Here is a 15554-nt window from a genome sequence, read left to right as displayed (position 1 = left end):
TCTTCCTATCATGCAGAAGCTCAAGCTTTACCTGCAAGTCTTTGCTTGATACAGGATCTAGATTACCAAAGGCAGTGTAAGTCACTCAATTAAACTGTTATCCTGTCGAAACCAAAATATTTCTTCTAGCAAAGAAAAAAAAGTCTTTTCAAAATAAATAATAAAAAAAAGAAAACATACTTGCTTAAATGCAAGCAATCACTTTCATAGAGGATGGCACACAGAACGTGAAGTACATACTGTTAGTCAAAGCACTGCAACCACACTTAATTCTCCGGTTACTAATGGACTGACAAATTCAAATAGATTAGAGATACTGAAATCCATACTTCCTTTTTTTTTTTTATAGCCCAAGTAAAGTAGTTTAAGAAACCTACCTCAGAGCACTTACACAGCCGAGTTTGAAAAACGTTTTCTGCGCCAGCTGCCCTCACTGACCAAGCATTCTTTTGTCATTTATGGTTGTTTAAGATTATGGCAAAAGATCAGCCTGTAGTTCCTCATTGAAGAATAGCAGAACTCGATCAGTACTTCAGCAGTTAATCTGAAAGTAAGGAAAATATTATTAGACCATCAAGTTTTCAACAGTTGTAAACTCAGTCACAAGTCTAAACATCACGTTTGAGGAATTCTCCTTGTCAAATCATCAGTTTCTTGTTCTGAACAAGAAAGCATGAAGACCACATTAGCACGGCTCATGGGAGAGCATGCAAAAAAAGCAAATCCCCTTTTTTACTTAACCAAACTTAAAGCACCAGTTAGCATGGGACATCTAAGTCTTAACAATTTTGAAATAATTTTCAGACTCATTCATTCCTCTTCCAAAGAATCATGAAGGGCTAACTAGGTCAGACAAAAGTGCTTTATAGTACCTACCATACTAAAGCATTTAATGGCTATAAAATTTTCAGAAGAATCTCAGGCAGTGGTTTAAGACACCATCTTTAAACGGCACAACTGAAAACAAAGTCTTAACTAAGGAACATAGAGAGTCAACCAGTTTTCAGTGGTACAGCTCATCTTTTCTGGTAAGTTGATTATGTGTCCTAACTGCCAGTTCAAAGTCCAAGTGATCATCAGATCTGCATACAGGAAGGAATCAGAACCTAGATTTCCTAGAACCACCCACATTTTTGCCACCTTTTAGAATCCCAATTATCTGGACGTTTTTCATGTTCTCAGTTCTCAAAATAGCTACAGACCACAACAAAAGCCTTTTTGGTTTTTTTGTGGTAGTAAAAATTTAAATTGCAGCTTCATAACACAGTGGAGCTGATTTAATGTCCAGATACAGTCAAAGGGTTATCTCAGTCCCTTGATCTCACCCATTACCTGTTCTAATTAAACTCAAGCAACTGTAACTGGGGAAATCTAGCTTGCAACATAGACACACAAAGACAACGGACATCACCAAACTAGAAAACAAAAAGGCTTTCCCTGGCTTTAAAGTACACGCACTGAAACCTTCTGTTTCATAATTTGAGATTGATATGAGAATTCAGATGATGAACTTGAAAAATGTACCTTCCCGCTCTTTGTTCCCCCACACTGCTCCTTCTTCTGTTCCACATCAGAACAAATCAATGTCATCTTCACTTTCAAGGTCCTGACAACCTACTAGTCTCATTTCAGTACCAAAATGCTGGTCCATTCATTAGCCTATGAATCAAGAGTCCCTCCATAGTTTGAATAAATAACATCTTCCTGCTTCCAATCGTCCCCAAACTGCACCCACGTGTTAAGGGAGGCGGCCATAAGCTCTATATAGGACTGCTTCATCCACCTCAAAGTTTTCTTGCATTGAGGCCTAGAGGAAGAAATATTTCAGGTTTTCAAGCGTTAAAATCTTTGCCTAACGATGTAAGCAATACTGACCAATATTCTTTCCTGTTCTTCGTCATCTGTCTCTATCTATTGTCTTGTATTACTCACAGGTTGTAAATCTGTTATATCTCTCACACAAGTGGATCCTGATCCGAGATCAGGACTCCAGGTGAGCTGACAACAGAAAATGAAGGGTTATATTCCAGTCAACAGGCTTTACTTATTTTTTTTTTAAAAAAACAACAATCATGTTCAAATCTGTCATTGTGTATTCGTGGTTACTAAAAGATGCTGCCACATTTCAACAGTGAAGCAGTTGCAAATCATGACTCTCCTATAATTTCTGAAGGCACTGCCCAGCCATTTTCCTTACTATTTCGGTATGTTAAGTGATTGCCAGCATAATCTTCGCATGCAAGTAGATTTTAATCAATCCCACGGTATCATGCCATTTTTGAAACTTGAAGATCCATACAGTCTATTTTCTCAAGTTCTACCAAAGTCAGTCTATCCACAGCGAACCAGAAAGACTCATGTTAGCCATATGGGATTAATGGCAGCTGGGGGGGGGGGGGGGGGGGGGAAACAACAACAACTTTGATGGATCTGCCACAATGCTTCAGGCTGCCTTGCTAAAACAAACAAACAAACCTTCAAAACAAACAGCACCTAATAAAAAGAGCAAATTAGAAGCAACCACTTCTTTATAATTCAGCACCAAGTGAACAATCTTGAGGTCCTGCTTTCTTAGCAAAGATAACTTTGGGCTTAGTTAGCCAACATAAAAGCACAGCCATTTTTACCAGGTGCTGCAGACAAATAAGCTACCTGAATATTGATTTCATTCAGGAGACATGAAAAAAAGAAAACAGATAGACTTCTATTTTAACTAGCTTGGCAATGTAACAATGAAGTTGAAACAACCTGGTTGGCTCGTTGTCAGGGCAAAACCGGATTTACAACCCAAGCTTATACTTTAAACAAAGTTTTATATGGCTTATCATCACCTAGAAGAATTGGTGAAAGCCTAATTTTCACCCTCTCAGATACACACATCCTTATATACACACACTTCACTATATCTTACATGCACCACTTACTTCTCAAAGCACTGAAGTCTTTTGCCTTTTAGTACAGGCTTCTGTGTAACCTTCACAGGCTGTGATACAATGCATCTGGTATTTACCAAGTCTAGAAAAAGCTAGAAACTTGAAAAAAATTATCTGACTTCCAGAGACTTTCATTTACTGTTATTTCCAACATCATAAACGAAGCGATAGGCTCAGAAACTGTTAATAATTAAATATTATATCTCCACTTTTTATATTGATCAGCAGCTTTCCCGCTTGCCTTCCCTTGACCCAGGATATACACCACTTCAACACAGATACCTCAGAAAACTAGGACAAGATCTGTAACCTTCGGAATTATTTCTAGAGTCTTTTACAAATATGAAGCAATACTGTGGGGGGTTGTTTTGGGTTTTTTTAGCTATGATCAAACATCTCAGAAAACAAGATCTGATCTATTCAGTCAACTATTCCGACTTCTATTCATATTATCCTGACCCTTTTGAAGGTGTGTTTCCCCCTCCCAATTTCACAACCTACATGCTTCACCAGTACTATCAAGCGAAAAACAATAATTAAAAAAAAACAAACACCCAACTAGGTTATGCTTTATTACAAATATTCTGATCGCATCTTTCTCAATTACCCCCCCCCGTTACTACAAACATTTACAAAGATCCCCTAAGCTACAACAATGTTCTACAAAACTACAGAAAACTAAAAATACACCTTATCGTAACCACATATTATAGCACAACTTCACAAGAGGCTGAAAAAACCATACTATGTCCTATGCAAAATCTTGAGCCCAAGTATCTTAAATGAGGGTAAAGCACGAAGTTTCATTCTGTATCGTGTATTTCAGTGCCCTCATCTGTTATTTAAGAAAAAAAAAATTGGTTTCTGGGGCTTTTGTTTTTAAATAAGGCAAGTACTTCATACAGTCTGCTGGGAAAACAGCACCACAAGTTTCATTTTGCCATCATAATAGCATTCACTTATCTTGGCAACTAAAAAAGTATTCACACCCACATATGAAATGCCACTAAATAAAACACAGAATACATGGCTAGCTGTTAATATTTGAGGAATACATATAAAAGTTGAGACTTAAATTTAGCTCGGCTTTTACGTTACTGGCTGGACTACAAATATATGTGTGTCATTTTAAATTAAAAGTCCTCAGGGCTCCACCACCTTTCCTTAAAACAAAGGAATGAAACAACAAGAAGTAAAAATAAAATAAACAAAAAAGGCTACAAACTGAAACTATGCCATAGGAACGAAAACATTAATTCTGCATGTAGAATTTCTGCCACAAGTCTCAACTATTTAAGCAATTCTTTTATTTGCTTGTTTTATCTCACAAGAAATTCATATCATCTGTGAAGCCAAAAACAAAGCCAAAGGTGACTGCCATTCTGCTCCATTTTTAATATATTATTTTGTGGGATTAGCAGACATCATCAGTGATTTTTTTGTAACATATGAAAAGTAAAAACTGAATGTAAGATTTTTAGATAGGAAAAAAGAAATGTTATAGGGCAACAAAATCACTTGTCCCTACTTCTCAGGAGATACATCTCAAGTTTAGACTTTGGCTTTTTCAGTCCATGGTGCTGTAAACCTGTGGAGCCACCCACATGCCTGCGCACAGGGTCCTCGCACAACATGTACACGTCCCCCAGTATAAAGAGGATCAATGCTCATTTTCTGCAATACAAGGAGGTTTATTTAAAAATAAAATTCCACAAAAACATTACGGTGTCTCAAAGTTTTTAACTTCTTACTCTATATTTGATAAATAAAAAGAATGTATTATGTACTTATATGACTGACTTATAAGTAGACAAAAATCTGTGATTTTCCTCTGGATGCATACAGTAAACATACTTTTAAATTCAAATAAAAAATTAATTTTTTTAGCTAGGCTTGAAACGTTCAAAAGTTATAACAGATCTTAAGACTTTCAAAATGATGGCTTAAATTTATGACACAGATTCCAACTTGGAATCACAGAAACTTTCCTTGAGTGATGATATCACCCAGAGGCGGCTGCCAGGTGGGAGCAGGAGCAGGAAGGTTTGCCTGGGAAACTTCTGTGTACCAGCTCGCTGGAGAGCACATAGCCCCATTTGGCAGCTGCTGTACTACACACTATTTAATTTATGTTTTTAAAAATTGCAACCAGCACTCTGCTCTTTTCTGTAAAGTTTTATTGAGTAAGAGGAAACGGATTTTTTTAATTTTTTTAATGTAATGTCATGATCATAACGAATGACAGTAACTGATGATTTTTATGTCATTTGTATACTCAAATTACTGTTAGCATTCCCAACTGATAAAATGTTTTGGGGCAGAAGAGGCTTTGCTCATCTAATTTTCAGCTTTTGTTCAGGTAACAAGTAAAAATAAAGTATTTTGCTCATTTGAATTAATCCAATCAAAACTGAAAAGATGGCCAGGTCGGGGCAGGGGACATACCTTGGAGGAAAACTAAAAAAAAAGAAAAACTGAAAAAATCCGCAGCCCAAGCTTCAAGCAAACAAACAGAACGCTACCACAAACTCAGGACACAGAAAAGGACAAACGATTCTTGTCTCAAGAGCATAGTTAAAAGCCTGCAGAACTGTGCAAGTGCTTGAATATGAAGAGACACAGAATATCCTCCATGTAAAAAGAATAATCAAGTTTAAAGCTACATTTAAGTACTCGTTAATATATTTGAGCAGTCAAAACAAAAATTATTTAAAGAAAGAAGTTTAAAAACCAGTAGGATTAGCTTAAAATGGATTCTTAACGCAAGATTTCCTCTTTTTGATTGTCAGTAAAATCAGCTATTGAAAGGCATTTTAGTCAAAAGCCTGGACTGGCAAATCAGACAATTGGGCTCAGTTATAATTTTAAATTTAACAAGTTGGTCTTCTTAAGAATACATTCCCCTTCCCCATAAAGTCATAATATTTTAAAATAAGTATACCTTCAGAATTTAACTTGCAGTGTTGAAGGAAACCATGTTAGAATATATTGTCTTTTCAAGCCAAGGCAACTTTCCTGCTCCCGTCCTTTTTCAGTACAGTTCTTAACTCTTCACTGACACGTTTGCTTTCTGGTTAAATAGGAATCAAAAGCAAACAAGCCTGTTGCAGTTTTGCACACAATCACAAAAGGTGTCACAAGAAGATGCAACATCATCTCTTTAATTAATAAGCTCCCTACTTGCATATATGTGCCTTCGCATGTGTACTCTCACACACACGACCTTAACTAAACTAGCTGAAAATTCTCCATCATCTGCCACTAGCACTTCTGATCGCCTCAGAAAATACCCAACTGACAAAATACTGGTTATACTGACAAAGCAAATAAAAGCACAAAAAAAATACAACATCAGATTTAGCAGAATGCAATTGTAATGCAATTTTTGTTTCCTGGAAAAGCAGTAGCAAGCCTTCTAATTTAGAAATTAGAACAATTCAAATTAAGCCTTTATGTCCTTACCGTGGAAGAAAACAACAAAACAACTCATGAAAGCTCCTTTGAAAAGGATATTACTAAAATTGATAGAATTTTCAATTTTATTTTTAAAATCTACAAGCCAAGAAACCACAGTATTGATTAGTATTAATTTTCCAGTTATTAAAGTTCAATCTACAGTTTCAGCTGATAGAACCTGATCCACTTTCTCTGAAAAAGCCTATCATTAAATACAGATCTTCACGGGAGGCATATCCTATCTGCCTCTGCACGAGAGGCTTCAGTTATACTAAATGCAAAATTTAGGAAAAAAAAATCCTACAAAAGTTGAAATTTTAACGAGCAAATTAAGCTTTTAGCAACCATATTGCAATAACATTACTAAAGCCTCAAGTACAGTGACTGATTTAAGCCACATTCCTAAAAATGTTACATTTTAAAAGAGCACGCTCAGACATCACCAAAATGTTAGCTGATTTTCAACCGTTTTGATAGGCAAAGATAATGTTTTATATTCACTTACTAGATAAAATCCAAAGGCTTTTTAACAGCATTACAGCAACTCATAATCCTTCTACAACTATATCGTAGCAAGAGGAATTAAATAAAACCTCAGCGATACCAGAAAAAAGTCGATGTTTGCTCGCTGCTTCACACCCACCACTGAACACTGCCAGATTTGCTCTCAGCTGCTGCTGCCAATGCACATGTGCAGAATTATAAAGAAACTTCCTGCTCGCACAGATCCCATCACATTCTTAACAACAGTAGTTAATAAATAAAAAGGCTTTTGTATCTTGTGTAACAGCTAATTATATTCATCCTACTTGCCTCCCCCCAAAGTAAAGCTGTACTCCACCAACCACACACGTATAATTGCCACTATATCAGATAATACATAACTTAAGTGCAGTGGCATTATAAAAGTACAGTAAGGGAACAGACGGGAAGAAATTATCAGTAAAACTATGCAACTTGAGAGGTTCATGTTATAAAACCAAAGCAGTTAAACAATTGTCACTGCTGTTGAGAGAGACTTTGGAACAGAAGTCAAGCTACCTTAGAGACACCAAAAAAAGCAAACTATAAATATATAATGCACTTAATTTATTATACATAAGTTATCCTATTACATACATTTATCATCAGCTTGTTTCTCCCCCTCCCAAACAGGTAAGCAGAAATACACACTGGAACTCAACACATTACAAAATATAACACAGAACCCATTTGCTACGGAAACACTGCCTCTGTCATAACGATGACCACGTCCCACCAAAATAAAGGACAGTCTTAGCATCCTCACTGAAGGAGTAAAACATTTCAATGAAGAGTTCAATTCTGTAGCAATGACTCTTTGAATTACAGGGGAAGGGGAGGGGTGGAAAAAAAATAGAAAGAAGAGATGCTAATGAGGTCTCCTCCACAACCAATTTTTGTTGCAACTTGATCATGACCAAATTTGAAGATACCACCAGAAATCACAAGGTTAGAGATTGCATTGCAGACTCAAATTGAGTAACCTGATTACATTAAGAGAGTGACAAGACAACAAAAGATTTAATGAAATGTGAAGTTCAGCAAAAAGGAGGAAAAACCTTTCAAATATACACACACAAAAAAAAAAAGAGTATAAAGGAAGAATGAACCACATTCATAAGATTCCAGCTCTCATCTTTTCAATTTTGTCCAAGGATTGTTATCCTACACAGCTGAGCACAATTTTTAATCCTGAACACACCACAGGGAACACCGAAGAGAAGAGATGTATAAAGAGAGCAGCGAGCAAGGCTGGAACCTGGACAATCAATTCAGGGTTCCCACCACAGACTTTGTTCTGATCGAGTAGCTGCCCCACCCAAACTTCCTTACAAATGAGCAGATAGTGAAGAAAATAAACCATTTAAACCCCTCTATATAAAAAAGCTTCTACACCCATGGTCTTTGTTACAAGCTGTTCAAACACAAACATAATGCAGTATCTTTAAGCTCAAGTTTGTCATATTTTTCTTCTTTCTAGTCAAATATACAGGATAAAATTTCACATGCTCACAGGTGAGAGACCACAAGAGCAGAACTGTGTGTTACTACCACAACAGAACTATTCATTTCACTATAATCAGAATATGGTCCTAGATCCATCTGCAAAATATCACCCATTTCTTGTACTGAATGACTCCACCCATACTTTGCAAACATAACAGGTTTTCAGCACCGTAGTCACTTTCTAAACTATGTTTTTTAAGACTTTAAAACAAATCAGCTGTACACACACACACACACCAAAGGGCACCTCGTAGAACACGCAGTAACAAATACATTATTTTTTAGGCTGTCAGAATACAGAGAATTCATCTGAATTGACTGAACTTTCACAAATCCCAACAGTTGGCTACAAAGCCAGTAAAAAACCACAAAGCCAAATGTGAATTTACTAAAGCCTTGAGACAGCTTGTCATTATTCTCAAACAAAGTTTTTGCAGGTAAAATTTATAACTTCCAGAAAATAATACAATCAGCACGAAACTCAAAAATGAACCGCACAATTTTACTAATTTTCCAGGATGCCATGCAAAATTTTTGTATTCTCTGCCTGAATACAATTTTGACATGAGACATACAGCATCTCTGCTGAGTAACTGATATATCTGTCACTTTAAAAACTGCATGACAAGTTTCAGAGCCCTTCATAGAGTAATATTCCTTCAATTCTGTATCTCCTCCTCAGATGTTTTGGATAAAGTGTTATTTTTTTGGTTCCTAAGTAACAGTCCTCACGTCTGAAATGATTAATAAATATATAACTGAGCCTGCAATACAAGAAAAAAAGTTAAAAGGTTTACCATCTTTCATCCTCACAGATCCAAATACTGATTTGCCCTGCAAGGTGTCAATTCACACCCATACCAACGGCTACTAGATTTTTGTTTTGTGTGCTAACAGGACAGCAAAAAATAATGTGGTTTACGCACAGAATTTAAGGACAACGTGAAGGCATTCTCTTACCGACATCACTTCCTCTTCCTTAGAGCTGCAGCTTCTTGGGAGGGGGGAAGGGAGGGAGGAGAGGGGGAACTAAAATACCAACCCGAAAAAAAAAAAGAATCCAAACTAAAAAAATCACCTCAAACTTGGCAGGATTTTCTCACTTTCTAATGAGCCCTAGAAAAGGGCATCACTGCTGAGCTATAAACATTTGAGCAGAGATCAAAAGATTGACTGAATATTTGAAAAGGGAAAAACCACCACAAAAATCCTTCACACACAGAAAGCAGGGGGTTCACAAAACTTACTGTCTGTTCTAAATGCATGGAATATTTCCTCAGCCTCACCTGCTTTTGCAAACACGCTGTTATGCACATTAGAAAGAAAAGCTTCGCTGCTTGCACAGGTCTCATATTATGAGCCACACATGACAAATGTTAAATTAAGTCTTTTAATGAGCTGTTAGAAGGTCCTCCAATGTTACAAGCCGCGCATACAGCAAGAGCCCAAACTGACTAAGACTGAGCAGATAAAAACCATCACTTGCCAAACTCAGATGTTTTGACATGTTGTCCATCTCAAAATTTGCAAGCATTAGAAATGATCGGGACTTCCTCCTAGTCAAATTCTTTCAATGTAACCATGAAACACCCTCCTTAATTGATTTTTCTAAAATAATACTGTCAATTTCCAGCTTGATGCTTTCAAAATATTGAGGTATTTGATTTGTTACTGTAATGTTGTCAAGACAAGCAAAGGATCCCTATGGTACTAGGCAATATACAAAATACAAACAAAGCAGATTAAAAAAAAGAGAGATTCTCAATACCTCCAAATTCATGCGAAGAACACATAAAGCAACTTACTAGTAATAAGCAGTAAAAAGAAAAGATAGGAAAAAATGGGCTAACAAGACAACTGAATTTGTTATAATATAGGACAACAAATTAGCTTTTTCTTTGCTTTTTTTAATGCTGGCAGATTAAACTGCACAGAAGACAGGAAAACTTTGAACCTAAATGCTAATCCAGTTCAGCAATTTATTCCAAAGTCACATTCACATAGCAACTATTCCATCCCTGACAACACTCAGGAATATATGCCTGAAAAAAATAAACAACTGTGTAAGTTTTGATATATTGTTTCTTTTTTTTAAACAGGCAAGAATGATTAGCTGGTATTTACTTTATTCATTCGTTACCTTTTTTCCCTGCCTTGAGATATCAGTAACAGATTTTGTAAAATTTTAAAAATGCAGCCAGACCAAGGAATCAGAGAGTAAAAGAGTTGTGTATTAAAAGTTCAAGTTGCAGTGTTTGATTACAGGAGTGGTTTTTTGGGTGTTTTTTTTCTCCAAGCCTGGAAGAAGTACCCTAACGTTGGAGCATCTCACGTTAAAGCAAATTTTGGTAGCAAGAAGCATTTGCACTCGAATGTTTAAATCCCTAAGGAGCCTTCAAGAACAATGGAAAGCCACACTGAGATTCTTCAGAAGATACATTCGGTCACAGGCTGGAGCATTAAGTCTGTAAACCGGCCGTTCTTAATGCTAGCGCTGCCTTCGTTCTCGCAGAAGGTTTAGCGACTACCCTTCTTTAACTTCTGGAACCAACTTTGCTGGCAGGGAGCTGCTCGGCTAACGCTGTCTGCCTGCCAAGCCCCATCGCAGGGGGGGATAAAGCCGATCCACCGTGGGAGGAGGGAACAGGCTCGACGGAGCCAAGGAGCCCCTGCGGGCTGTCAGGGCTGCCGGGAAGGTCCCACCGACACAAGTGCAATCTGGGAAAGGAACGCGCCGCTTGACAGCTCCCTCCGGGAGGCTCTAGCAACTTCTGCACCGCGCCAGCCCCGCAACAAGCCCGGCTCTGCCGCCTCCCCCTGCCCAGACGAGGAAGTTCCCGCTCCCCTTATCAGCGCTGCTCCCAGAAGGTTCCTGAAGCCCGACCCGCCGCCCCACAACCCGCTTCCGAAGAGGGGAAAGGCGCCCGGCCCGGGCCGCGGCCCGCCGCCCCCCCGGCTGAGGGGCGACCCCCGCACGCCGCGCATGCGCCCCGCAGCCCCTCACCGTTGCCGGGTGACTCGCCCTCCCCGCCGCCCTCAGCACCAGCAGCAGCAGGTTCCTCCGCCTCTTCCTACCCCGCGGGCCGAGCGCGGGCCTCTCCTCGCCACTCCGCTTCTCCTCGCCGGTCTCCTCCTCCTCCCTCGGCCGCCGCCGTCGCCGCCGCCGTCCGTGCCCGCAGCCGCTCCGTCGCCCCAGCAGCGCCTGGCCCAGCCGGTGCGGGGTGGGTGGGGGGGTGTCCCTCAACGGTAGCGGCGGCCACTGGCGGAAGTGACGCGCTGACTGACAGGTGCAGCGCGCGCGCCCCCCCCCCCCCCAACCCGTCCTCCTCCCCTCCCCGGGGTCACGTGCTGCGGGGCGGGGCGGTGCCGAGGGGAGCCGGCGGCGGAGCCCTCAGGGCGGCTGGGTGGCGGCGGCTCCCTCAGGCCCCGGCGGGGAAAAGCCGCCCGAGGAAGGGGAGTTTGTCAGGCTGGCCAGGCCTCCCCCCGGCCGGTGGGGCCGCCGTCCGTTATGGCCTCGGGCTGCCCGGTGCACCTCAACCGCCGCCACACCGCGCCCAGGAACAAGGAGCGATGACCCAGGCGTTAATTATTTTCCCTCTTTTTCCTAACCTTACAGTGACTCAGCCATCAGCCTGCCTGGCCTGTGCGGGCTCAGGGGTGCCCAGAGCACGGCTACAGCCATTGGCCTCACCGTCCAGGCTCCAGCTCCGCCACAGCTTTGCATTTCTCGCAACCGCATTAAAATATTTCCTGCAAATTTCCTGGATTAAAACATGAACAGCCATCACCCCCAAACACTTCCCAAGTGCGAGCACGCCAGAAGTAGCGAAGTGCCCTTTGACAAAGAGCTAATGCGTTTCGATACACAAAATTTAGCACCCTGAAAGTAAGTTAGCATAAGTTGGTGAGGAGATGCGAGCTTACAGCAGAAGTGTTAAACGCCGTGCCTGACAGTCTGCAGTTCCCACATGCCACGTTGAAACTACAACAGCTTTTTCTGTCATGCAGTGCCAGCAGCCATAGGTGGTGGGTTTAATAAAGCATTTAAGGAAATTTGGATTTAGTTAGTAAAAGATCCTCTCAGGAAAAGCTTTTCTCCCCATGAAAAACTGACAATATATGAAAGAGGAAAAAAAAAAAAGTAGGATGGGATTAATCGAAACTTGTATTGCCAATAGCTGGGAGGGTTTTGTTTCGGGTTTTCCAACACAGATTCTAAATTTAATCTAGAGATACATTTATGAGACTCATTAAAAGGTTTTACATTTAGAATCCGAAGAAGGAAGAGTCACAATCCCACAGAAGATTAGCCTGGTTTTAATAAGATCTAAAACTGTATTTTCCCTGCTAGAAGATTTGGTATCTTTAGGAGGTGCCATACAAAAACAATAAAATGTGTAGGGTCAGGGGGAACAACCTCTCCAGAGGTCTGTATTTGCTGTTGATCTGCTTCTACAGTAGATTTCTCCACTTGAACAGCTAATAAAATTTCCTCACATCAGGATGAGGTTTCCAAATTTGTATTTTGTATACATAGCTGTGTTCTTTCTGATTCATTTAGCCTCATCAACAATAATAAAGATACTGAATCAGAACAAGCTGGCAATTTTGTTGATGAAACATGGGAGAGCGCGGACTCCAGCTGGCTCTTCAGCAGATATGTTGGCCAGTCGACAGGAATAAAACTGCGAGAAACCTGACACAGAAAACACACGCGGCGAGAGGAGACAGACAGCAGAGGCAGGCAGGTAGGCAGGCGCTGCACAGCACCTGTTCCATGGTTTGGAGTCCAAGACAGTGGCTTCCCTCCTCTGAACTGGCTCTGAGAGCGCCATTTCGTGCCAGCTTATCCTACCTCCTTTCAAACGCTTCCAGCGTTCCTTGCAGGGGGCAGACATATGCAATCCCAGGCTGCCATTTTAGTCGTTTCTGCTCACTTTGTGTTCTCGCTGCCTGCTTCTGAAAGGCTGAGGAGAACCTGGGAATCGTGCTGCTTTAGCCACTTTTTCTCGCTGCCTATTTCTGAAAGGTTCAGGAGAACCTGAGGCTCCTGGTGCTTTAGCCACTTTTTCCACAATAGTAAATATAGAGGGAAGCAACAACTTAATGAACGGCTGCGTGGTCACACCCCCAAAATACAGCTATTGAAGGTGTCTGCCTCTCGGATCACTGCTAAAAATTATGATGGAGCAACGTGGTAGCTGTCCCCATCCGTTTTCCACTATCTCAGGGCACAGCTCAAATTTTATGGTAGCATTTTCTAATTCTCCCGCTTACATGGCGGGCAGACTCCCGCGCAGCTCGGACACCCAGCCCGGTCTCAGCAGTCCAGACAAGACAGCGTGGAGCTCGCACAGGCTCATTTACCCCCTCCGCACCCACAGGCACACGCAGAACAGCCCCAACATGAGCACAGCTGCAGTCCCACTGCCTGACATCGGACTGTCACCCACATGTCAGGATGTATGACAATGCACTGCCTTGCACAGTGACAAGGCCGCAGTGTGGGGCTGCTCACGAGGAGGAGGATCCATTCCCCAGCTGCTGCACAGCTCCGGGAGCTTGGCAGATGCATCCGGTCAGCGTCTGGCTCCTAGGACCAAAGAGTGAAAGTATCACGGCATCCCTGTCTCACCAGTAAATCCATGTCCAGAGCCACACCACGAAGGGTGAGCCGTTTCTGTAGCTCAGTGTCTTACAAGTCCAGCTAAGTTGCTCATCCTGAAAGTTTTGCAGAAATTCTGCTGTTAGGTGCTCACAAAGTAACTCAGTAAATCTGAAATGATTACTAGCATAATTCCCGTTTTTTCAGGAAGAGCTAGTCACGAGCACAAGTCATTATTACTAGTATATGTCGCAGAAGAACTGGTGCCGTATTTCCTTCCTGGGTTCCTATGTCAGTCCTGACCTAGCATGACTTTGGAATAAATATTCTCTGAACAATTTAGTTTCCAATTACGTCTAGTTCCAGCAACAGCCCTGCATTACTCCTCATCAGAAATTAAAGAAAATGAAAGAAAAATAGCCCTTTCCCAACTGTGCTCACTGTTGTACAAGACTTAGTACAAACTGAGCTAGAATACTCCAGAACTTGAATCAATTTTGCAATGCCATCCAATCCTTTGAAGGTTGGTAGCCTGCCATACAATTCCTTACCTTCATACCGCATCATTATTTTACTAGAAGAAAATGGAAATCTGATGCATAGCAAAGCAAGACCCTGTCTGCTGTAATATCTGTGTATTATACGCCAACAGTTTTGACTTGAGGGGGGGGACAAACTTTATATACTCTCCTGGGCTTGGAAGTGCTCAATTTTTATCTTAAATGGATCCTATTGATACCTTGCAAAAATACTGACAAACATGAGTCCTTTCAACACGAAAGAAGAATTAGCAAAGGCTAACACTTTCCAGCTGGTTGCTCTGCAAAGTGCTTTCCTTTCCTGCATATTTCTTCCAGAAACAGAGACATGTTCCCAGACTGAGTCTTTTCTTTGTTTGTCTTTTCCAGCATTGTAAAATGCCCAGCACAAGATACTTGGCCATGTTGGACACCAGTAATTCCCCGTGGCAGTTCTCAAATCAGCAAGTATACAGTTCTTCTGACTCACGGCTTCACAACACTCAAGCAAACAGGTGAAAGAACCCGTTTTATGGAAACTGAAACTCCATCACAGAGAAAACCATTCATCTTTTCAAAGACTGTCTGCCGTTACTAGACACATATGTAAGGATTTTTCTTAAACTGAATTCAATATCAAAGGCACATGTTCTACGTAAATGTCAGACATTTTTATTCATTTTTCTACCAGAGTTCTGTGATTAAAATAAACATTTACAGCACAAGATTTTTTTCCTTCCTTTGAATACTTTTTGGATCTGAATCTTGGGTTTGGAAGATCTGCCTTTACAGTAGAGATCTAGGAATATGGGGCGAATGTGGCTTTTAAGGCTTGTTCACATTTTAATTGCATGGTTGCAGACTTAACAGGAGATAATTCTTCCCTTCTTGAAATTCAAGACATTGAAAGGTTAATTCAATCTTCTCAGTTCCATTTCCTTCCTTCTGTTCCTCTTCCCACACTCCCCCCCCCATCTGTAGACAGCTGAGTTATTTGAATTTTATGCAAGCTAG

The 15554-nt window shown here is 40.8% G+C and overlaps 1 protein-coding gene and 1 long non-coding RNA gene across 11 annotated transcripts in view; one reads left to right on the top strand and one right to left on the bottom strand.

The window, feature by feature from the left end:
- FAM13B (family with sequence similarity 13 member B) overlaps positions 1–11663 on the bottom strand; it is a 52675-nt gene extending 41012 nt beyond the window's left edge. For 3 of the 10 annotated variants that reach the window (XM_054217138.1, XM_054217147.1, XM_054217145.1), the window contains exons 1-2: positions 11422–11661; positions 378–544 (exon numbers count right to left, since the gene is read on the bottom strand). The gene's annotated coding sequence lies outside the window, so the exon portion shown is untranslated. Of the gene's footprint in view, positions 1–31; positions 126–377; positions 545–5874; positions 6189–6894; positions 6914–11421 lie in introns of those variants that run through there. The other 7 variants (XM_054217142.1, XM_054217144.1, XM_054217148.1 and 4 more) reach the window with 7 other exon arrangements.
- Positions 11664–11909: 246 nt separating this feature from the next.
- LOC128916025 (uncharacterized) lies at positions 11910–15228 on the top strand. The gene is made up of 3 exons (XR_008468828.1): positions 11910–12303; positions 12979–13165; positions 14931–15228. It is a non-coding gene; the product is annotated as an uncharacterized LOC128916025 (long non-coding RNA).
- Positions 15229–15554: the final 326 nt, after the last annotated feature.

The sequence above is a fragment of the Rissa tridactyla genome, chromosome 11 (genome assembly GCF_028500815.1).
Source record: "Rissa tridactyla isolate bRisTri1 chromosome 11, bRisTri1.patW.cur.20221130, whole genome shotgun sequence".
NCBI classification, from domain to species: domain Eukaryota; kingdom Metazoa; phylum Chordata; class Aves; order Charadriiformes; family Laridae; genus Rissa; species Rissa tridactyla.
The sequence above is the reverse complement of the archived record's forward strand: the minus strand, read 5'-3'. Positions and strand labels throughout refer to the sequence as shown.